Source organism: Anabrus simplex, chromosome 2, assembly GCF_040414725.1.
Source record: "Anabrus simplex isolate iqAnaSimp1 chromosome 2, ASM4041472v1, whole genome shotgun sequence".
In the NCBI taxonomy this organism is placed as follows: Eukaryota; Metazoa; Arthropoda; class Insecta; order Orthoptera; family Tettigoniidae; genus Anabrus; species Anabrus simplex.
In genome coordinates, this window is record NC_090266.1 from 163,302,858 (window position 1) to 163,328,778 (window position 25,921).

The window sequence follows — 25,921 nt, forward strand, 5'->3', positions numbered from 1 at the left end:
CTTAAACAATGATATGGCAACAGTTTAAACTACAGTAAGTTCAGTTAGTACTGGCATGAATTTAACGGTTCCACCTATCTATTGTATACTCTCTTGTTGACCGAGTTAGAGTTTTATGAGTCCGGACCACAGCGTATTTTTCACAACACAAAATCCTGTCGAAGGTTAAAAAAGAGGTATGGAGGAGGAAGAGTGGAAGAAGTTAGGGACAGCCCCGATAGATTTGCTAAAGTCAAATTCGAATTAAATTTGAAGGACAATCCAGATGTGGAAACCTTTGCAACATCGATTGAACTCCCTTTACGAGTGCTGACAAGATATATTTTCCATTGGTTTCTGTAGGATGTCGAGCGGAGTTTCTCGCTATATAAGGATCTGCTGAGCTCAAAGCGCCAGCGACTTGCTTTCAAAAATTTTGAAATATTGTGTGTAATCCAATATAACATGTTGATTAATTACTAGAACACAGTAAATATCAAAGAAAGTTTATGTAACAGGTATAAATCTTAATAAAATGATTTCGTCAACACCTTTGTTTGCATCTTTTTGTATGTATTTTCAGAGCCTTTCTTTGCCCCTTTTCTGGCCAACCCTTGCACTTTAAAATCCTCTCCCTAATCAGTATCATTATCATCGACTGAAAAATGCTATACAGCAACGAAAATTTTAATTGATAATATTTAATTTTTGACTATATGCATTCCGACTTAGCACTTAATACCATACACTGCATTCACTCATTTCCAAAGTATTAAATGTATTTATTATACCGTGATTATTTATTTACTGATAATAGTTACCAAGTCAGTGGAATGAAAGAAAATATGAAATTGTGTATAGATAAAAATTATAAGTCGTAATTCAATACAAAAAAGTGGTTCGTTGACAAGAATAAGAATGAGCCAACATTACATGTACGCAATGTTATGGAGAAACTGGATTTGGACGTAATTCGCTATACATAAATTTGTATGGAGGAAAGTTCATAGAATTTTCTGCTAGATTATTTAATTTATTATATGACGAGCAACCAATCAAAATATATAATTTCCACCTCTGGACAAAATTGTGTTTGATGCAGTTTGAGGCAGTATTTTTCGTGCTCTACGTGTTTCCGCATTCAGATTTTATACATCTGTGTATTGTAACATTGAAATAATATCTTGAAAGTGAGCGGTTAAAACAAATCTACATTGTCCACGCGGGTGACTGAATCAGAATGTATAATGTCCACCAATGAGATATTTCCACTTTCCCATCCTTTCATAAAAGCACAAAATGTAAAAAATGTAGCCTATTCTAGACAACACTGTTCTGCCTGTAACAAATTATTGTACTGAAACAGTTTTCGCAAAGTAATGTTAGTCTTTGTTGAATTCCTTCAGGCAGATAATCATTTTATGCTGTTCTAAGTAGGTACTGTACATTTGAAGTGAATGAAAGTCTAATTTTGTAACATAATTTTACATACTTACATACATCATCATATATAGACCGTTATGCCTTTGAGCGTTCAGTCTGCAAGCCTCTGTGAATTTACTAAACGTCGCCACAATCCTCGATTTGCAACTAGTGCTGTGGCCACATTTAGTTCTATTCCTCCTATCTTTAAATCGTTAGAAACTGAGTCTAACCATCGTCGTCTTGGTCTACCTCTACTTCTCTTACCCTCCATAACAGAGTCCATTATTCTCCTAGGTAACCTATCCTCCTCCATTCGCCTCACATGACCCCACCACCGAAGCCGGTTTATGCGTACAGCTTCATCCAACGAGTTCATTTTTAAATTAGCCTTTCTTTCCCCATTCCGAGTACCCTCCGGCCATTGTTCCCACCTGTTTGTACCGACACTCATTCTTGCTACTTTCATGTCTGTTACTTGTAACTTATGAATAAGATATCCTGAATCCACCCAGCTTTCGCTCCCGCAAAGCAAAGTTGGTCTGAAAACAGACCCATGTAAAGACAGTTTCGTCTGGGAGCTGACTTCCTTAAGGTATGAAAATTAATTTGAACTAATAATGATAAAAATGCAGTAAACTCATAAAAGCATATAATGTCCTATAAAATCTATCAAAACGTATATTGTCCAAAATGCAAATTAACTTTCTAACATCCCCTATAAATTATTGATCTCTTGCAACATGACATCTAATTCAGTATCCTAAGAATAAACTATGAAAACTGCAGTATATTTTATTGAATACTTTAGGAACTATCAATTTTCCGCTTTTCCTTAAATAAATGCGTTAATGGACATTACACTCTTTGATTGGCTGCTCCTCATATAATACAAAGTATAATATAACTGGGTGAATCATATGAAACTTTCGAACGGAATATTTCCGAAACGAGTTGTACAGTTGCTCCACAGTTTTCAAAGAATGGAAGTACACACCAATTATAATCAAAGGTTGAGGAGGAGTGTCTTCGATTCGTAATGGAAATGGAAAAATTCTTACAAGTCTTGTAAGTCGATAAACAAGTTCGTTTTTAACGAAATCGTAAATTCCTCTTTACGTAGTAGATATTATTACATTTTCCAAAGCGAATTTGCTTCACGAGATTTGTGAATATTCAGAATACCTTATTTATAAGAGTGAGAAAATAAATATGAAAGGCACAAAAGTAGGATTGTGGCCATAGCATATAATGTCCTATAAAATCGATGAAACGGATATTGTCCAAAATGTAAATTAACTTTCTAACATCCCCAATAAATTATTGATCTCTTGCAACATGACATCTAATTCAGTATCCAAATAAGAAACTATGAAAACTGCAGTATATTTTATTGAATACATTATATATTGAATACATTATATTATTCCTAATGATGAGCTAAATGCTAATAAGTTGGATTAAGCTGTGCGTATGAAAACCTTTAGATTATAAAGTCACAAGGTGCGAATGAATTGGCGCATGTTGTTTAGAATTTGATAACAGATGACAGGAGAAACAGAGAGAAACCTCAGCCTTTAAGGATTTACGGGAACGGAGCATGAAAACACAACAGGCCACAGCAGGCCCTACTACCTGCGAACAAGAACGAAGTTGAGGTGCTTTTTCGTTCATAAAGGCTTACAGACAGGACACTGACAGTCCAAACAGTGTATGGTGAAAATATACGTGTATACAGATTATGGAGTTTGCTAAATGGACCTAAGACATCCTGGTCATAAACTGGAGGTAAGAGCCAACAAAGCAGCGAGAATAATTACTGTAGCAAATAAGTGGACACAGTACCAAGAAATTATTCCCACACGAGCTTTTCAGGCAAATTTGGAGATGAAGCTGCACATATAAACAGGCTTCAATAATGGAATCATGTTGGGCGAATGGAAGAGGATAGATTAATGATCTTATTAATTGTACATCCCTTTAGCTATTTCTACGGTTTTCGGAGTCACCAAGGAAGATTTTTACTACCGATACAGGTTTGTTGTTTATGAGTAACCTCAAATACCCGTCAACTTAGGCTGAGGAGGCTCCGCAATACTGTCTGAGCCACTCATCCCAGCAAGAGAACAGATTACCAACAAGTGTAATGCATTCGTCTACGAAGACGATGGAGAGAAAATAGGGAATTATTAGAACATGATTCGACTCAGATTTTAGTGCTTTCATCGTAAGATATGTAGAGACGGAAGAGGCTACAAGGTTCGTTGCAGTGCAAACAGAAGAATATAAAAGACACTTAATTCTTCATCAATGGCTTACAGAATATACTTTGAAAGTCGAACCAAACGGCCTATTATGAAAATATGTGTACGAAGAGTAATGTCAAAAATGGCATTCCACCAGGAAGTAGACATTTGTATTGCATTTTCCGTCACTTAATATTTAGGACTAAGAACAGCAATCGCGTTTTGTTTGTACGAGTAAGGAACTGTTTAACAACTTGTGTTATTGTGGAGACTATGTTAGTGTTGGTAACTCTTATTATTATTTAGGTCTAGGATTTGTATACGTGTAGTAGATTTTAAAATAAGGTTATACTTACTATTTTGAAAGAATTAAAGAAACTTATTCTCACAGAAAAGACAAAATATACACATTATTTTGAAAAATATTATACTGACATTTCAGCGAGATGAGATAGTAACAAAACTGAAGGCTAGATTTCCGTTGGAACCAATATGTTCTTCCAATTTTACTCACTTGCATACGAAAACGGAATACATATCGGCAGAGATCAGAGAGCCTTAAGATGTACCGGGTGCTTCAAATACATTCTCTGCAGTACAATGAGTGGGCTACATGGTCCGCTGTACGAGATCTTATTGTGATGTACGAAACGGTTAAACACAACAACGCAAAGTCGAAGAAACTGTCGAATGTTGCTAGAATTGCAGAATAACAGGGAACCCAATTTACTTGACACCTCGTGAGGGCACTGCGTATGAGTACGCACACAAAGAGAGCAGGTTTCCCGGTTCGAGACCGCCGGCGCCGACCAACGCCAAGAATATTAGGATATTAGTAAATGAGACACGCGCGTATAAGAAGCAAGTCCATACCTGCCAGAGTTTTCAACCCGCAGCGTTAAGTTTACCGAAATGAATCATTTAGTTCTTGCTCGCTGGTTATCGGCGCAGGTGAGTGTAGACAAGGAACAAGAAATTGATAGTGAGGTTTTAATCGCTGCTGTATACAATAAACCTTCTATATGGGACAAAAAAAGACAAGTACCATAGCATCAGAAATGCGTTGGATAACTGCTGGAAATAAATAAATGCGGAAATGAATGGAGATCCTAAGTACGAAATAATTATGTTTTAATGAAAATCGTAATAACCGATTGATTATACTGATTCCTTAGTTTGAACGCAATGATTTTTGGTTTGATCGGTTCTTAATAAATATAAAAGCAATAATTAATAATAATAATAATAATAATAATAATAATAATAATATGATGATGATGATTATGATGACTCGTCATAACAATCGTACTACTGAATATTTTCACAATGCACTCATTGAACTTTTTATTTTCTCAAACTCCACTATACATTGTAATGCAGAGGATTACTTGAAATATACTTTACAGAAATATCTCCCAAAAGTTTAGCTGTATTGGAGCGTCGTCCTGTAGCTTGTCCCTGGCTGTTGCCTCCGTTAAATACAACAGACACGTCAGACAAACGACGCTCAAATACTTCTTTATCAATGATGGTAGTGCGTAGAACACAGATACACTTTACAATATTATCCGCCACAGCAACATCCGTTTCTATGGACTTTGAAAGCAAACGCCATTTGGAATATAAAACTCCGAAGACACATTCGACAGATTTTCTGGCTCGTGGCGAACGGTTAATGAAACACTGTTGTCGAAACGTTACATTGTTTCCACCAAAAGTTTTCTACAAAGTTGTGGGTATGCCACATAGCCTTGCGACATGAAAGGGGGCCTTTACACTGGCATTAGATAAACTGATTTTTTCGGGCATTTCTAGTTATTTATTGTGAACTAATTGGTAAAGGTCAGAAGTTCTGAAGGTACCTCTGTCACTCTGCTTGTCATATCCCCTATGTCTATTCTTATAAATTTGTCATTTGCGTATGGAACACCTTGTATCACAACTGAATGAAAGCTCTTATAAAACATTTTTTTTTGTTAGGGGCTTTACGTCGCACCGACACAGATAGGTCTTATGGCGACGATGGGATAGGAAGGGCCTAGGAGTTGGAAGGAAGCGGCCGTGGCCTTAATTAAGGTACAGCCCCAGCATTTGCCTGGTGTGAAAATGGGAAACCACGGAAAACCATCTTCAGGGCTGCCGATAGTGGGATTCGAACCTACTATCTCCCGGATGCAAGCTCACAGCCGCGCGCCTCTACGCGCACGGCCAACTCGCCCGGTCTTATAAAACATAGAGCCTGAGCATTTTGGCCATTTTGTGCGGACATGCTCCCCGTCAACAGCAAAAATGACACAAAGAAAATTCCAAATGCGATATAAATCTTCTGCAATAGATTTAAAACTATCCCTTGTTGGTATGGGCATGTCTTGCGTGAAGCTCATACCACAACGCAACAGCCATCTCAGCAATTATTTTCACTACTGTATATACGTCCATTCTAAAAGGCGACGGAATGGTCTTGAATGAGGGTTCAGTTGCACGATATCTGAAAGCAAAGTTGTTAATGTTAATACTTATGAATACTTTATCACACTAGTTCCAACCTATAACTTGTGTTAATTTTAGAAACAAAACTGAAGGAGAAGGGGAGCATCTAAGAGACCAGTTTGCTGCTGAGCTTTGGAAAATACTACCATATCGTTCAGGCTCAGGCGATGCAGGCAATGCCCACATATAGTGGCGGCCGGTGGATTCTCAGGAGAGTGGTTGGGGGGGGGGGGGCTACAGTACATTTTTCAGCAAAACTTTCTTTGCTACTGACCAGTATCACCGCTTTCATTCAAGTCTTCCGCGCGAAAACAAACTAATTCACTGCTGCCAAACCTCATAAAACGCGGGATGGAAGCCAGAGTTCCAATTTGAATAAAACTTCCTGGTCTCAAATGTTATATTTCAGTACAATTATTTATTATCTTTCTTCTTAAAATATAAATAATGGGACAAAGAAGATCATAAATTATTATTTAATTTTATTGTATGCAACCATGGAGATTTGGCTGGCACATGCTCGTATGTGGGTTTGCGATGGCATCTTTACTGCTATACTGCTACGGTCTCCGCCGACGTGAAAGCCTCTTCCTGGACCCTTCCTCCCACCGAAAACGTCCACCAGCGCGCTTCCCTCTTACATCTCAACCCCCTTGCCAACACTATATCCTCGGACGGAAGCTCGAGAGTGCGTGCCTTATCTTCAATCTGCAAACATTTACCAAAGGACTACGCGCTAATAGTTAGTGACCTAAGTTTGATAACTTATTGGCTATTGCAGAACAGTCTTCCTTATTGATGAGAATTTACAGTTTTACAATGAAATGTAATTTTCTTAGCATTATTCGTGTCCAATATTTGACTTCAAATGTCGAGAGAAAATAAAGAACCTTTTCGTTCTCTAGGGAGGACACAGACCGCGAGTCCTTAAGGGCCAGCCGCTACTGCCCACACATCAAAATAGAACTTCCATTCGATGTATTTCCTGAAGGATGTGGTGAGACCTAGACAATCGAATGGTAATTTGACTAAAGTGGTGCCCATTTCGCGTGATATTGCTCTTAGCACGAGTACGTAGGACGACACACAGCACGCAGCTACTCTCCATTCTCTTGAAACTTCTACAGTTACATTATCTCCTGCCCCAAGAATAGACGATTGAAAATTATGTTGATCAAGACAAGGTGAACCCACTGCCCCCTGCACGTGAATCCCCTTCTATTCAAGTTATGAAAAAAAAGGCAGAGGGCTACAGACATAGGCCTCTTTAAAATTGAAAGACAGAAGCTCGACTATTTTCAAGATAAATTCAAACATAAACGTAAGAAAAAGAACGAAAATGAAGATGAAGAACACATCCATTTCTTTAAAAGTCTGCTTCCTCGCGTTCGGAATATCCCTTCGTCTAAATTGCTTCCTTTCAGAAATCGGAGTCAGGAGCAGCGTTTATCTTCTCCAAGCATTTCCAAGTCTTCTCACTCCATCTTAACCGTTTTAGGGCAAGAAATTCCAGAACCTAACCAATATGTAATGATATTCACCATGTCTTTTGCTGTAACGATTTATTGTATGCAGACCAATTACTGCCTCTCTTAATTTCATGACGGGGCTATCAAGACGAAGAAAATCTTAGTCAGATGAGCTGGACATCATCACAAATGGCTGACTTTCCTGCTTTAACCCGCATGCTTTGTGCCCATAACTCAGCGACCAGTGACGCGGACACTCAGCACCGACTTTCTGAAAGCAGGGAGCCTGCTTTGCCTGCTTTATTTGTGCACGTATAATGTTGCTCAAGGTGCAAACATTTCCAGCACGTACACAATCAGCATTGTCCAATGCATAGTAATGGAACGGCCATGTTACAGGAATGGCGAACTTGTTGATATGCTGCTTATATTTTTTAGAGTGGCATGCAGTTGCACTTTATGCACAGTGATATCTAGACAGATCGCTGTATGTTCCGGAATGTTGAGAAGAATGTACGCCAGCGAGGTACGCTTCATGTGGTAAGGTATCCACCGGGAACCTAGAAAGAGATTCGGAGGAAGTGAATAAAGTGACAGAAGCTGTTGCCGCAGAACCTCACACAAAATCTGTAGCAAACCAATTGGGAATAAATCATATTAAAGTGCATAGAAATGAAACATAAACTGCGCTGACACCTGTTGAAATGGCACAGAACTCAGCACATGCAATCGAATGACCCGTTGCGACGCTTTCTGTCAGTGGATCGCTGAACAAGTAAACAGTAGTCGTGTTGATTTGTGTTTGCTAGTTTACGTCTCCATTATCACCCAATCTAACTCACAATGACTTTTTTGACGTAGACGTTGTTTAGGTAGACATTGTTTAAGGCTTAAAACTAGTCTTTTTTCTTCAATCGGCCCATGGTCTTCTTGCACATGTTTTCATTTTCTATAATGTGCCTATCCTTCTATCAGTGACATGATGCTGTAATCCTGTGTTGATGGTTGGCCTCCAGGAGTCTCTGTTTGGGAGATGGTGACTTGCGAGTTCTAGGTTATCTTGGTTTCTACAGTAGTTCTTCTTCACTTTTTGCGATTAGCAGAGTGTCATCCGTGTATGTGAAATGGTTGATTCTCGTATCGCCAACTGTGACGCTGTGATTCCAGACCACGGAGTCTATACATCAAACAGTAAGCAGGAGGAGGGCGGGGGGGAATCTGCGCGATCAAATTCATTCAACATTGCCTGCAAAGAGGGCTGAGCCTGTACATAATTTCGTGCAGCAACTATGACACCAACATTGTTAACAAGAGTGCGTGAGAGTATAATGAGAAAGCATTGTTTGGGGAATATGACGGGATTTGTTTTGAACATTCGTCGTGATGACACGTGCAATACTATTCATACATACTGTATTGTGATTTCATTTTTGCTTTAACTTCCATATGAGGTTCTGCGGCAACAGCTTCTGTCACCTTTTCACCTCCTCTGTTGCGGTGTTCTCAGGTACAACAACCAACCACACTGCGGACTATGTGTGGTGCAACCTTTACTAAATCTATATATATAAAATAACTTGTCCTGACTGACTGACTGACTGACTGACTGACTGACTGATTCATCATCGCCGAGCCAAAACTACTGGTCATAAAGAGATGAAATTTTGGGGATATATTCATATTAAGACGTAGGTGCTCGCTAAGAGAGGATTTTTGGATATTCCTTCGCTAAGGGGGTGAAAACGGGGGTGAAATTTTAAAATGAGTTGCTCTATATCTCAAAACTTTAAAAGTTTACAGATGTAAAAATTGGTATTTAGAATCTTCTTTAAAAATAAGGAAACACGTATTTTTTGTTTTCAGAAAATCCCAATAGGAGGGGTGAAAAAGGGTGAAAATGGGGAAAAATGGGTTGAATGCCTTTAATCAGGATACCGGTACCTATATCTCAGAAACTGAAGATATTACAGACCTGAAAATTGGTACTTTTGATCTCTTTTAAAAATAAAGAAACACGTAATTTTTTGTTTTTGGAAAATCCAATTAATGGGAGGGTGAAAAGGGGGTGAATTTTTAAAATGAAGGAATCTATATCTCCAAACTTTTAAAGTTTGCAGATGTAAAAATTGGTATTTAGAACCTTCATTAAAAATAAAGGAACACGTGTTTTTTTGTTTTCGGAAAATCGCAATAGGAGGAGTGAAAAGGGGCTAAAAAGTGGTTGAATGCCTTTAATGAGGCTACTTATATATCAGAAACTGAAGATATTACAGACCTGAAAATTGGGGTTTGGGATCTCCGTTAAAAATAAAGAAACACGTATTTTTCTGTTTCTGGAAAATCCAATTTAGGGGGCGTGTGAAAAGGGAGTAATATTTTAAAATGAGTGTACCTATCTCAAAATTTTTAAAGGTTATATATGTGAAAATTGGTATATAGAATCTCCTTTAAAAATAAATAAACACACGTATTTTTTCGTTTTTGGAAAATCCAAATATTGGGGGGTAAAAAGGGGGGAGGGTAAATTTTTTAAAATGAGTGTGTATACATTTTAAAACTTTAAAATTTACAGATGTAAAAATTGGTAGTTAGAATCTCCTCTAAAAATAAAGGAAAACGTATTTTTTGTTTCCTGTAAATCCCAATAGGAGGGGTGTAAAAGGGTGAAAAATGGGTTCAATGCCTTGAATGAGGATACATATATCTCAGAAACGAAAGATATTACAGAACTGAAAATTTGTATATGGGATCTCCTTTAAAAATAAAGAAACACGTATTTTTTAGTTTTGGAAAATCCAATTAATGGCGGTTAAACAGGAGTGACAAATTGGGTGAATTTTTGAAAGACTATATCTACAGAATATCTTGGAAACGTAAAATGTTACAGACGTAAAAAGTGGGTGTTTGTATCTCCTGTAAATCTAAAGAAACATAGGTGATTTGTGTTTGGAAACTCCACTTAAGGGGAACTCAAAAGGGGTGAAATTTTAAAATGAGAATTTTTACAGTTTATCTCAAAAAACTTAACATGTTACAGAAGTGAAAAATGCTATTTTTTTATCTCTATTAAACATAAAGAAACGTGTATTTTTAGCTTTCGGAAATACGACTTGGGTGGAGGGGGGGGTATAAGTGACTGAAAATGGTGATGAATTCTTTTAATTAGGCTACTGATATCTCAAAAATGAAGATGATACAGACGTGAAATTTGATATTTGCAATCTGCTTTAAAAATAAAGAAACACATATTCTCGGAAAATCCAATGAGGGGAGGGGGGGGTGAAAGAATTGAAAAATTAATTAAATTAATTGAATGAGAATACATACATCTAATAAAAACTAAAGTTGTTACAGACGTGAAAATTCGTATTTGGATCTCCTTTAAAAACAAAGAAAAACGCGTTTTGGGGGGAAACCATCTTGGAGGGCGGGAGTATAAAGGAGTTGAATTCCTTTCATGAGGACACATAAATCAAAAACTGAAGAAGTTAGAGTCGTGATAATTGGTATTTAGAAGATCCTTTACTATTAAAGAAACAAGTATTTTTTGCGGGAAAATTCACTTAGGGGGGAGGGGAGTAGAGTGAAATGAAGTGAAAAAAGTAAATTATTTTTATGGGGATACTTATATCTCAAAACTGAAGGTAATAGACGTGAACATTGGTGTTTGAAATCTTCTTTAAACATAAGAAACAAGCCTTTTTTAAATTTTTTTTGGGGGGGGGGTGCCGGTAAATAAACTTAACGGCGGTGGGGTGTAGAAGGAGGTGAGACCAATTGATTTTACTGTTCTTAATGTACTTATAAGGATCCTCGGCAGCGCGCCGGCCTCTCACAGCTGGGTTCCGTGGTTCAAATCCCGTTCACTCCATGTGACATTCGTGCTGGACAAAACGGAGGCGGGACAGGTTTTTCTCCGGATACTCCGGTTTTCCTGTCATCATCCATTCCAGCAACACATAATAATAATAATAATAATAATAATAATAATAATAATAATAATAATAATAATAATAATAATAATAATGATGTTCCGGACCGTCGTCAAATGTGCGGACCGCGCTGGAAACGGCTCCTGGACGGGTAAAGACTAAGAATGCAGTCCGGCCGCGGGTTCAGTGCCTTCTAGGCACCCAATATGACACCACGCCGGATCTCCTGAAGGATTTTATCCATATTAAAAATGATTATATTAAAAGATGGCAAAGATTTACGGACCCAACTGACCGGGAGGAATACCTGAGCCTAGCCCGGGAAGTACGAAATCGATTGCTGGAAAGGAAGATTGAAAAATGGGAGGAAACGTGGCGTAATCTAATAGAAAACGAGTCAGATCGGGAATATTGGTGGATTCTCGCTGAAAACGTATCAGATCGCGAATTTCGGCGGATTATATATCTAAAACAATAAGCATTCAATTACATATTTCAGTATAATACCGTAGCGAAGCACGGGTACCTTGCTAGTCTATATATATAAAATAGCTTGTCCTGACTGACTGACTGACTGACTGACAGATTCATCATCGCCGAGCCAAAACTACTGGACATAAAGAAATGAAATTTTGGGGATATATTCATATTATGATGTAGGTGCTCGCTAAGAGAGGATTCTTGGATATTCCTTCGTTAAGGGGGTGAAAATGGGGGTGAAATTTTAAAATGAGTGTATTTATATCTCAACACTTTAAAAGTTTACAGATGTAAAAATTGGTATTTAGAATCTTCTTTAAAAATAAGGAAACACGTATTTTTTTTTGTTTTCAGAAAATCCCAAATTGAGGGATGAAAAAGGGTGAAAATGGAGGAAAATGGGTTGAATGCCTTTAATCAGGATACCGGTACTTATATCTCAGAAACTGAAGACATTACAGACCTGAAAATTGGTACTTTTGATCTCTTTTAAAAATAAAAAAGCACGTATTTTTTTGTTTTTGTAAAATCCTAGTAATGGGAGGGTGAAAGGCGGGTGAATTTTTTAAATGAGTGAATCTATATCTCCAAACTTTTAAAGTTTGCAGATGTAAAAATTGGTATTTAGAATCTTCATTAAAAATAAAGAAACACGTTATTTCTCTGTTTTCGGAAAATCGCAATAGGAGGAGTGAAAAGGGGTGAAAATGGGTTGAATGCCTTTAATGAGGCTACTTATATCTCAGAAACTGAAGATTGAAAATTGGTGTTTGGGATCTCTCTTAAAAATAAAGAAACACGTATTTTTTGTTTTTCTGGAAAAACCAAATTAAGGGGGGTGAAAAGGGGGTGATTTTTTAAAATGAGTGTATCTATTTCTCAAAACTTCTAAAGTTTATAGATGTAAAATTTGGTATTTAGAATCTCCTTTAAAAATAAAGAAACACGTATTCTTTCGTTTTCGGAAAATCCCAATAGGAAGGGTGTAAAAGGGTGAATAATGGGTTGAATGCCTTTCATGAGGCTACTTATATTTCAGAACCTGAAGATATTACAGACCTGAAAATTGGTATTTTGGATCTACTTTAAAAGTAAATAAACACGTATTTTTTCGTTTTGGGAAAATCCAAATATTGGGGGGTGAAAAGGGGGGGTGAATTTTTTAAAATGAGTGTGTATACATCTTAAAATTTTAAAATTTATAGATGTAAAAATTGGTAGTTAGAATCTCATCTAAAAATAAAGGAACACGTTTTTTTTTGTTTCCTGTAAATCCTAATAGGAGGGGTGTAAAAGGGTGAAAAATGGGTTGAATGCCTTAATTGAGGATACACATATCTCAGAAACGAAAGATATTACAGAACTGATAATTTGCATATGGAATCTCCTTTAAAAATTAAGAAACACGTATTTTTTAGTTTTTGGAAAAGCCAATTAATGGCGGTTAAACTGGAGTGACAAACTGGGGTGAATTTTTTGAAAGACTATATCTACAGAATATCTTGGAAACGTAAAATGTTACAGACGTAAAGAGTGGGTGTAAATCTCCTGTAAATGTAAAAAAATATAGGTTATTTGTTTTTGGAAACTCCACTTAAGGGGAGCTCAAAAGGGGTGAAATTTTAAAATGAGAATTTTTACAGTATATATAAAAAAACTTAACATGTTACAGAAGTGAAAAATGGTATTTTTTTATCTCTATTAAACATAAAGAAACGTGTGCTTTTAGTTTTCGAAAACACCACTTGGGTGGAAAGAAGGGGGTATAAGTGACTGAAAATGGTGATGAATTCTTTTAATTAGGCTACTGATATCTCAAAAATGAAGATGTTACAGACGTGAAATTTGATATTTGCAATCTGCTTTAAAAGTAAAGAAACACGTATTCTCGGAAAATCCAATGAAGGGGGGGGGGGGGGGGTGAAAGAATTGAAAAATTAATTGACTTAATTTATGAGAATACATACATGTAATAAAAACTAAAGTTGTTACAGACGTGGAAATTCTTATTTGGACCTCCTTTAAAAACAAAGAAGAACGCGTTTTGGTGGGGAAACCATCTTGGAGGGCGGGAGCGTAAAGGAGTTGAATTCCTTTCATGAGGACACATAAATCGAAAACTGAAGAAGTTAGAGTCGTGATAATTGGTATTTAGAAGATCCTTTACTATTAAAGAAACAAGTATTATTTGCGGGAAAATTCACTTAAGGGGGGGGGGGGATTATGGTGAAATGAAGTGAAAAAAGTGAATTATTTTTATGGGGATACTTATATCTCAAAACTGAAGGTAATAGACGTGAACATTGGTGTTTGGAATCTCCCTTGAACATAAAGAAACAAGCCTTCTTTTAATTTTTTCTGGTGGGGGGGCGGGGGTGGCGGTAAATAAACTTAACGGCGGTGGGGTGTAGAAGGAGGTGAGACCAATTGATTTTACTGTTCTTAATGTACTTATAAGTATCCTCCGTTGCTCAGGCGGCAGCGCGCCGGCCTCTCACAGCTGGGTTCCGTGGTTCAAATCCCGGTCACTCCATGTGGCATTCATGCTGGACAAAACGGAGGCGGGACAGGTTTTTCTCCGGATACTCCGGTTTTCCCTGTCATCAGCCATTCCAGCAACACATAATAATAATAATAATAATAATAATAATAATAATAATAATAATATTCCGGACCGTCGTCAAATGTGCGGACCGCGCTGGAAACGGCTCCTGGACGGGTAATGACTAAGAATGCAGTCCGGCCGCGGGTTCAGTGCCGCCAAGGCACCCAATATGACACCACGCCGGATCTCCTGAAGGATTTTATCCACATTAAAAAATATTATAGGAAAAGATAGCAAAGATTTACGGGCCCAACTGACCGGGAGGAATACCTGAGCCTAACCCGGGAAGTACGAAAACGATTGCTGGAAAGGAAGATTTAAAAATGGGAGGAAAAGTGCCGTAAAATAATAGAAAACCAGTCAGATCGGGAATTTTGGTGGATTCTCGCAGAAAAAAAGTCAGAGCGCGAATTTCGGCGGATTATATATCTAAAACAATAAGCATTCAATTATAAATTTCAGTATAATACCGTTACGAAGCACGGGTATCTTGCTAGTCTATATATATAAAGTAGCTTGTCCTGACTGACTGACTGACTGACTGACTGACTGACTGACTGACTGACTGACTGACTGACAGATTCATCCTCGCCGAGCCAAAACTACTGGACATAAAGAAATGAAATTTTGGGGATATATTCATATTAAGATGTAGGTGCTCGCTAAGAGAGGATTTTTGGATATTCCGTTGCTAAGGGGGTGAAAAGGGGGGTGAAATTTTAAAATGAGCGTGTCTATATCTCAAAACTTTAAAAGTTTACAGATGTGAAAATTGGTATTTAAAATCTTCTTTAAAAATAAGGAAATACGTATTTTTTGTTTTCAGACAATCCCAATAGGAGGGGTGAAAAAGGGTGAAAAGGCGTTGAATGCCTTTAATCAGGATACCGGTACTTATATCTCAGAAACTGAAGATATTACAGACCTAAAAATTGGTACTTTTGATCGCTTTCAAAAATAAAGAAACACGTATTTTTTTGTTTCTGGAAAATCCAATTAATGCGATGGTGAAAAGGGGGGTGAATTTTAAAAATGAGTGCATCTATATCTCAAAAGTTTTAAAGTTTTGAGATGTAAAAATTGGTATTTCGAAACTTCATTAAAAATAAAGGAACACGTATTTTTTTGTTTTCGGAAAATCCCACTAGGAGGGGTGAAAAGGGGGTTGAATGCCTTTAAAGAGAATACTTATATCTTAGAAACTGAAGATATTACAGACCTGAAAATTGGTGTTTGGGAGCTCCTTTAAAAATAAAGAAAAAGGTATTTTTTCGTTTTTGGAAAATCTAAATAATGGGGGGTGAAAAGGGGGGATGAATTTTTAAAATGAGTGTATCTATATCTCAAAACTTTTAAAGTTTATAGATGTAAAATTTGGTATTTAGAATCTCCTTTAAAAATAAAGAAACAGGTATTTTTTCGTTTTTGGAAAATCCAAATAATGTGGAGTGAAAAGGGGATGTGAATTTTTAAAATGAGTGTGTCTACATCTTTAAATTTTAAAAGTTTACAGATGTAAAAATTGGTGTTTAGAATCTCCCTTAAAAATAAAGGAACACGTATTTCTTTGTTTTCTCTAAATCCCAATAAGAGAGGTGTAAAATTGTGAATAATGGGTTGAATGCCTTTAATGAGGATACATATATCATTAAACTGAAGATATTACAGAACTGAAAATTTGTAAATGGGATCTCCTTTAAAAATAAAGAAACACGTATGTTTTTGCTTTTGGAAAATTCAATTAATGGCGGTTAAACAGGAGTGACAAATTGGGGTGAATTTTTTGAAAGACTATATCTACACAATATCTGAGAAGCGTAAAATGTTACAGACGTAAAAAGTGGGAAATGGAATCTCCTGTAAGTGTAAAGAAACGTAGGTGATTTGTTTTTGGAAACTCCACTTAAGGGGAACTAAAAAGGGGTGAAATTTTAAAATGAGAATTTCTACAGTATATCTAAAAAAACTTAACATGTTACAGAGGTGAAAAATGGTATTTTTTTATCTCTATTAAACATAACGAATCGTGTATTTTTAGTTTTCGGAAATACCACTTGTGTAGTGGGGGGGGGTAAAAGTGACTGAAAATGGTGTTGGATTCTTTTAATTAGGCTATTGATATCTCAAAAATGAAGATGTTATACACGTGAAATTTGATTTTTGGAATCTGCTTTAAAAGCAAACAAACACGTATTCTCGGAAAATCCAATGAAGGGGGTTTTGGGGGGGGGTTAAAGTATTGAAAAAATTAATTGACTTAATTGTATGAGAATGCATACATCTAATAAAAATTAATGTTGTTACAGACCTGAAAATTAGTATTTTGATCTCCATTAAAAACAAAGAAAAGTGCGTTTTTTGGTTGAAACAATCTTGGGGGAGGGGAGCGGGAGTGAAAAGGAGTTGAATTCCTTTCATGAGGACACATAAATCAAAAACTGAAGAGGTTAGAGTGGTGATAATTGGTATTTAGAAGATCCTTTACTATTAAAGGAACAAGTATTTTTTGCCTTAATATCACTTTGTGTGGTGGGGGGGGGGGTTGAGTGTGGTAGGAAGTTAAAAAAAAGTGATTTATTTTTAAAGGGCTACTTATATCTCAAAACTGAATGCAAAAGACGTGAGCATTCGTGTTTGGAATCTCCTTTAAACATAAGGAAACACGCCTTCTTTTAATTTTTGGGGGGTGTGGGGTAAATAAACTTAACGGCGGTGGGGTGTAAAAGGAGGTGAGACCAACTGATTTTACTGTTCATAATGTACTTATAAGGAGCGTCCTTTGCTCAGGCGGCAGCGCACCGGCCTCTCACAGCTGGGTTCCGTGTTTCAAATCCCGGTCACTCCATGTGACATTCGTGCTGGACAAAATAGAGGCGGGGCAGGTTTTTCTCCGGATACTCCGGCTTTCCCTGTCATCATTCATTCCAGCAACACTGTCCAATATTTCATTTCATTTGTCACTCATCGATCATTGCCCGAGAGGGGAGCTTCGGCAGTCGGCACAATTCCTATTGTCGCCGCTAGATGGGGCTTTATTCATTCCATCCCTGACCCTGTCGAATGTCAGGAAACAGGCTGTAGACTTTCGATGTACTTATTCTGATCATTAACCGATCATTTTTAATCTTTCCTGGGTTCTTTTTCAACAGCCATCTTTTCCTTCGGAGAACGTTCTTAGATTACAGTAGATTCTCCTGGCATATAAATAAAAATTTAAACACATTTGAAATAAACGATAGGCATGAGATTGGCCGTCAAATTGTTCACCTCTATAATAAGGTCAATAATACACGGAGGTATGTCATTCGTATCGCCAGAAAACCCGCACACTTGCCTACGCGCGACAATGGTGCTGGTCACATTGTCAACAATGACAATGGCTGCAGATGTAATTTACCGCCAAGTAGCGGTCTTGCATATTGCTGTGGGGTCCAGAACATATAATAATAATAATAATAATAATAATAATAATAATAATAATAATAATAATAATAATAATAATAATGTTCTGGACCGTCGTCAAATGTGCGGACCACGCTGGAAACGGGTCCTGGACGGCTAATGACTAAGAATGCAGTCCGGCCGCGGGTTCAGTACCGCCAAGGCACCCAAGACGACACCACAACAGATTCCCTGAAGGATTTGATCCATATTAAAATGCTTATAGGAAAAGATGGCAAAGATTTAGGGACCCAACTGACCGGGTGGAAGACCTGGACCTAGCCCGAGAAGTACGAAATCGATTGCTGGAAAGAAAGATTGAAAAATGGGAGGAAACTTGCCGTAATCTATTGGAAAACGAGTCAGATCGCGAATTTTGGCTTATTCTCGCAGAAAACGAGCCAGATCGCGAATTTCTGCGGATTATATATCTAAAACAATAAGCATTCAATCAAAAATTTCAGAATAATTCCGTAGCGAAGCACGGGTATCTTGCTAGTTATCTATAAGATCCTGCAATGTGCTTGAAATGTGGAGAAAATATGGAGAGAACTCAAGTTCAATGGCATGATAAGAAGCGTAACTGACTCAGTTTGCTAAACATTTAATTATATTCTGTAAACCATGAAATACTTCATTTTCTTCACAAAAGTGAGGAATGATAAAGTTTCCTCCCTTCACCAATAAATATGAAAGCAAAGTTTAATAAATACAGATGTGTATAATTTTCATTTTTACTCTTTTACAATATTTACACATACATTTTAATTATGTTAGTATTTTGATGATGATGATGATGATGATGTTGCTTGTTGTTTAAAGGGGCCTAACATCGAAGGTCATCGGTCCTGTTAGTATTTTTGAAACTCATATTCAAACCCTTCGATTTTATGCTACTGAACACATAATTCTACGATGAAGAATAACTCCAGAAGACCCGGAATGCCCACAGTGTTCATTTTTGAGAGAAGATTTTGTCGATGACATGTGTTATGCAATTTTATTGTTGGAAGAGAAGAACATGAAAATACGTGAAAGTAACGAAGTCCTACGTGAAGAATGAGACCGACTGGGAAATCCTACGTAGAATCATGGTTCATTATGTACCAAAATTCCTCTGCACAGTTCAGAATCTTGAAGAAATATATATAGAAATATTTCCCCTTATTGGGTAAACATTTCGTCGTTGTAGGTGGATTATGAACCCATAATTCTACGACGAAAAATAATTCCAGATATTTATTTCAGATACAAACAACTTTTTTGAGAGTAGCCAGGTTTTATTTCAAGAGCCTCGCTAGCTCGTGGGAACGAACTCACCGTGACAAGCGAACCACGAGATCGTGAAATGCCGGGGACTTCGGTTGACCTCGAGTATTGAATAATTTATCAATTTCGAAACATCCTTCATAACGAGAGACTTTGGCGACATGGTAAATCCAGGAATAAAGGATCTAAATTATTAATAAAATTTAAGTGAAGATAGAATCCCCAGGGTATATATAAAAGCAGTTAAGCCTGGAAGAAAGTTGGCGTCCTACTCGCGGATTTGCAACATGTGCCGAGGTCATTTTCCTGAAGAAAGACCGCGAAATTACATGTCAGAAATAAATTCATTACTCCCGTTGCAAGTATGGAAAAAATATAAAATTAACACCATAATGAATTATAAGTCTGTCTGAATTTATGGAATAAATTTCAAGAAAATTGGTCCAGTGGATGATGAATTAGCAGATTGCACAACTGAGCTTCGTGGAGAGGGTGGCGTCCTCCCAGAAGGTATAAAAGAAACCCCCTCCACCTACTTTTTACACAGTGCTATCTGAAGGTCTAGACGGTGAAACCCACGTCGCTCGTCTGCAAGAATGTGCGGGGTTTAGTTCTCAAAATAACTTGTCATATCTATTCGTGTAAATGGTTCAAGTAGAATATTAAATGGAAGGTGATAGAAAATTTCCTCAGCTTCCGCTGATGAAAACTGTGAAGGCTTAGATAATATGTTTAAAATACGTAGCTGAGTTTCTCTACGTATTACAATAGTGTGTGTTTCATTTTTGTCAAAGGGAGTCTGGAGGCTAGCCGGTGAGGGCTGATTTTTTGTTATCTACAGTATTTGAAACACCTGGACAGCATTAGAGTTATGAAAGCAGAGTCCTGGGAAAACAGTGGCAGTCACGGGTTGAGAAGGGTGCTCGTCGCATGTTAAACGCGAAGAAAGTGTGTCATTTGCAGTGTTAATCGATACCAAGTGTAAAATCTGTGTAGTTGAAGTTATATATATATATAAGAATATGATATTTATTGTAGCCATGAACGGCTAAATAAGAGGGCAGCTGGCTAAATGTGGCCAGAATCTCCAGGATGGCTACGATTACAGGTCTGTGACTACATTTTCATTAATGTTGTAGTATAGAATTTGTTTGTCCCAATACATTTTTCAATGTGTGTGTCGAATTAATATTTAATAATGATCAGGCGAATGTGTTACATTTCTGGTCGTCGTGTGAAACTCTTCAGGGCAGTAAAATTCACGCCGAGAAACTATAAAATGCGAAGTTTAAATAAAGTGTTAACATTCCTTGGATAGTGTTCAAACTGAGTCAGGAAGGTGATGACGATAATGTAGTCGTGGTGAATGCCTTAATTTCGAATATCGTCTGAGTTCAGAAACTTTTGTTGAAATATTATTATTATTATTATTATTAATAATAATAATAATAATAATAATAATATTTACCGCGGGATAAACGTTTTCTATGTTAAAAGTGTATCTAACAGATATGTTCAGTAAGATTTGCGTTCGTCTCGAAATCCAATGAAGTCTGATAAAGTTCTATTTATTCGTGGGAAGTTAATTTTTGTGACATCGTGTATGTCGGTGGTATAGGAAATCACGGTGTGTTATTGTGTTCTTGAGGTACGAAAGTTGTAGTAAAAATAAAAATGAAAAGGATTCTTATAAACTTGGTCATCACGGGAGTATTGAGGTGAAAAGTTGTGAAACAGGAAGAAATGGATTGTGCCGGAATGATATGTTGAGAGAATAGTTGTGTAGATGTTGAAGGCAGAGGAAGCCTGTATTTAATGAGTAATGTCGCCGTGATAGGCGATGAAGATGAATTTTGGAGACAGGCTATATTTTGTTGATGGCGAAGAATTTTTGAGACAGGCTGTATATTAAATGTGATATTTCTGAGGCAGGCTGTAGTGAAATTCCGCTAACAATCCGGAACAGCTGACCGGGTGAAGGTTGGTTCGAAATGAGTACTTTGTGATTCACATTAAGATTTCAAGTCAAAATCTCCCAGTGAAAAAAAATTCTGTAGAAGATTGTAGCTCTTGGCAGTTAAGTCCAAGTGACAATTTATGTAACGTCAGCATAATGAATATTATAGTAGGCGACCTCAAGGGTAGAAGAGCATTCTGAATACACGGTTTGTGTTATTTGACTGTTATAACAAATTTCCACTCGGTAAATTTCATATATTTTGAGACGATAATTTATCATTAAATCGAAACATTGTGGGATGAGATATTGGACGTTATTAAAGCCATAGTTTGGCTGTGTAGATTCATTGAATTTTCGCTTCACTGGATAGTTTATGGATATGGATGTTTGGAATAGTGAGATAGTAGGCGAAGTTTGGGCCTCACCCTAGAATTATAGTGTGGATTTTTGCGATGGTGATGATTACTGTCTTGGCGATATTCATGGAATGTTAGACGTGTGCTGAAATTCCTTATTTTTCCCTAACTTCATTGCGTATGTCAAGATCATGTTTGAGTTGTGGATTGCTTGCCACGCGTTATTTATTTTCAATTTCACGTTTTATTAACACGATCGGGACGTAGTTGCATTTCCCGACTTGCGTTCATTCAGTGGCAAGATTTGTTTCATTGTGTGCTATAGTTCCGACAAGGTTTCCAGCTAAAATATCAAAGAATGTGTTTGTAGTTACGACTTCGCCTGACATTCTAGAGGATGCGTAGACAACCCAGTTTCCGCTCGACAATAGATTTAGGACGTCACACGTTATCATAGGAGTATACTGATGATAAGACGTCCCAGTTTACGCTCAACGATAGGTTTAGGAAGGTGTGTGTATACATAGACGTTAGTGTTAGGGTGTGTAGACATTATGTAGGCCCGACGATAGGTTTAGGGCGTCGGCTGTATATGTTCAAGTCTTAGGTTAGGTGTTTTTGTGAAGTGACTTGAACGATGGTAATGTCTGCAGTAATGTATGCAATGCGAAGAGTGTTAGCTAAGTAATAATGAGGCCATGTTTCGACAGCCCTTACCAGCTGGAAGGTGTTTACCTAAGATTATGGAACCACTAGTGGCATGAACGTGAGGGTTGTCCAATATTGGGTATTGAGCTAACGGTGATTGAGTATTTACTGTGGTTTGCCATGCGCGTTTCTGTTCATTGAACTTCAGTATTTTATTTTAGTTACGGACTTAATTGTTTTGTCGTTCTGACGTCCGGTTACTTTGCTAGTGTGCGTGTTGACACTTAGTTTATTTATGTGAGACTTGAGTTACGAATGCGGGTTCGATTCTTCAGCCGGGAATATATTATATTTTTCAATTTTTGTCGTCCTTTCATTTTTGTAGTAGATGATTGTGGTCGATCAATAACTTTGTAGTTAGTTTGTTGGGACAAACAATAAGTAGATGGATCTGTAATGGTAGTCGTTGTTGTAAAGGAAATAATTCCTAGATTTTTATTTTATTTTACCATGTGGACTTGTAATTTTAGTAAACTTAACGTAACCGTTTATAACCTGAAAGTTGGTTTTATAAGAATAATTTTTCAAGTGATTTATCACTTTTTACTTAACTTCAGTGTTTGGGATTTCTTCCAAATGCATGATGAATAAGTGTTTCCTGCATTTCGCTGTTTTGTTCCTTCAGAACGACGTAACGTAAGATCCTCTCGGATCGAATTGTTGTTGGTTCCTTCTGAACAGCTGTTTGGGTGATGCACGTTTCAACATCGGGATTATTCTATAACTTAAGGGTGTCACGAGATGACAATACATGGTGGAATTTTATTTTCAATTAGGAATGCTGCTGTTAACTTGTAGTGAACACCATGCTTTCCAGTAGTATTTCGCAACCTATCCAAACAACTGATAGTCAATTTGGTTCGATTAAGGGTCCATTCGGCGGGTGTTCCCATATCTGACAGGGTATTTGACTGGTGGATAACCTTAGTCAATAGTAAATCTGGAATTCCACTTGTTGAAGGTCAGCTTTTCCACGGATCGTGTGAATTAATTCTCAGTTATCGTTTGGATCAATAGGTGCCCGATTTTCAGGTTTCTTTTCATTTTTTTTCTAGTTTCGCTGTCCACTAGTCTGTGATATTTCTACTTTTCTCCGAAGAAAATTCTTCGATACTGTAACTAATAAAACTAACGCCATGCAATGTGACTGCGTTTGAAACATTAAATAATTTTCTTTTCTTGATCAATGATTTTAATATAAATAAATTTTTGCATTTAATTGATTCAATAAAAGTTAGTAAGCACATATTTTCTCCTCATCGTTTGGTTAAGATCGTGACCGAAATATTCCCGCTACGACCCCAAGATTTAAGAGTTCGATATTGCTCTACTGCAGCAGCTGTGACCGACCTACGATGGAATGGTAAGTTAAAGGGTTCACTACTTAGTGATTGTTTGCAATGACCATACGAAGACTTGAGGGAGAATAATACCATCAAAATATGAGACATTCGTTGAAAATTAATAATTAAATTATAAAAAGCGTACTCTTTGTGATTTCAATACCTTCTTAATGTGTGTTTGCGTGTTGGGTTTGACCATAGCGAATCTTGAGAGGGTATAATCCATTGAAGATGTAGAAAATGAGGCAAATTTTATCAATTTTTTATTTTACTAACAGAAGATGATTACCTCGCATTTCCCCGTAGAAACTGTTCACTAGCAATTACAGTTTTACCTGATAAGAGAAACTTCACGTTACCTTTATTGTTATACGTGCATTAATTCCTCTTTGGACAATTATTCTGCCAGCTAATACTGTGAACTTCATGTTTATTTTGCTAGAAAGATGTGTTTAAATAAATTGCGTAACCGTATTCCTCTTGCTGCTCGACAGGTCTTCCATCTTTAGAACTGCTTGCATAATTTAAACCTTTACCTTCTGTTGTGCCAGTCAACAAGACATAAATATGGCATTTTATGGGGGACAACATCGTAAAAATTACTACTTCCTGCAACATGCAACATAATGCATGCGGTCAAGTGAGGGGATGTTAAAACGGTGCGAAAGCTGGATCCAAGGAATTCACTCCTCTTCGCTTGCCGCGTGACTTAAAAATAGTAGGTGGTCCAGAAATATCTCTTCATTTTCTTGGAAATAAATTTTAAAAATACATACTTCGGAAAAATATTTATTCAGCAGAATATCGTCTATGCCTTCTCTCCCCATTTAATCTCGTCCATTATTCCGGTAAATTTAAAACTCCACTCGCATAGGACTGGACAGGCTTGGAGATGAAGAACCGCATGATTTTTGTGGAGAGTACATAAGGTAAGAGTATTATTTTATGAGTTGGTATTCTCTGCGTTGCATCTATAACTGGCAACCAGTGAAGAATGGCACTTAGGTTAACAAGCTAGTTATCCACAGTAATCGGCAATGTAAAGGATTTAAGAACTGCTGCTCCTTACATTCTGAGCGACTTCTGAATGAATCATTTGGTGTCCACAATGTTCCGGAGAATTTTCTCGCAGGATAAGCGCAATCCACTCACAGCAAGGAAAAAATACCTTCATCTCCTGTCCGAATATTAGGAATGTGTGGCGGTCAAACAGCCACTTCTCCCACTGGCAAAATAACTAGCTGCTGTACTTCACACCACCATCAAATCATCATCATCATCATCATCATGATCACCAACGACACCATCACGTTCAAATGTTTGTCCCACAAAGTGGCAGGGTACTTTGTGCGGCTTCACCGTCTCCATTTCCTGAGCCATATCGTGATGTAAGTTTACTGTCTTCATGTCGTTATGCAGCAGATCAGCCCATCGTTGCTTAGGTCGTCCCATGGGCCGCTTTCCAGCGACATCCAGGCTGCAGTTAATTCTGTCAACCGCACTTGTTTCTGCTCGTAGCACATATCTAAACCATTGTTGTCGATTTTCACGCATTTTTTCTTGGATTGGAAACATACGAAATTGTTTTCTTATGACGACGTTGGAAACACGAAAACCTTTAGAGACGCAGATTGATCATCTAAGAATCTTCGCTTCCTGACGTTTTATCGATGTTTTGCCTCTTTTGTAGTCGACCAATATTTAGTACCGTAGAATGTAACCAGATGTACTGTACAACGATGCGATAGATCTTTAATCTGAAGTGCTCTGTCATCCGGCAATTAAAGGGAATGCTTGTTAACAGTCGTCTCTTTTTCCAGGCTACATTAATGCTCAAGTTAGTTCTTCGATTTGTTTACCATCGTCAACAACTCTAAACATAAGATATTTAAACTTGGTCACTTGCGGCACGTTCCTAAAATCAATATGGATTTTCAGTTTTTTGAAAGTTTGACATCACACAGTATACCTATTCCCTTTTCTTTCTGTTGAATCGCAGCCCATACTACCCATATTGTTTCCTCTAAAAGCCAATGGGCCGATTGCAGAAACGATGACTAGTTTTAAGCCTTACACATCATCTACCTAAACAACGTCTAAATCATTCACGACCTTCCATTGCATAAACAATGTTCAGTCGATGTTTAACTAGACATCCCTTAAAGTTTCAGTTTTGGTTTGAAAATGGAGATAGAAGTATCTTTCGTGCAACTCTTTGCTT